This window comes from Myotis davidii, unplaced genomic scaffold (genome assembly GCF_000327345.1).
Source record: "Myotis davidii unplaced genomic scaffold, ASM32734v1 scaffold355, whole genome shotgun sequence".
In the NCBI taxonomy this organism is placed as follows: domain Eukaryota; kingdom Metazoa; phylum Chordata; class Mammalia; order Chiroptera; family Vespertilionidae; genus Myotis; species Myotis davidii.
This window is the reverse complement of record NW_006286818.1, coordinates 1,636,536-1,636,751: the sequence shown is the minus strand read 5'-3', so window position 1 is coordinate 1,636,751 and position 216 is coordinate 1,636,536.

Genomic DNA, 216 nt, shown 5'->3' with positions numbered 1-216 from the left:
GGTGTGCGGGAGCCTCCAGGGGTGCCCCCTGGATCCGCACCGCGGCCATCGCGCCCATCCCGTCCGCCCGTGGGTGCCCGGACTCGGCAGGCAGTGTCCGCCTTCCCTGCCCTCCGACCCCGGCTCGCTTCCCTCCTCGGTGTCCGTGGGCGCCGGGACGCCTTTTGTTTGTTCCGAAGAGGCACACGGGCGCGCTAGGGAGGAGGCGGGACGGAA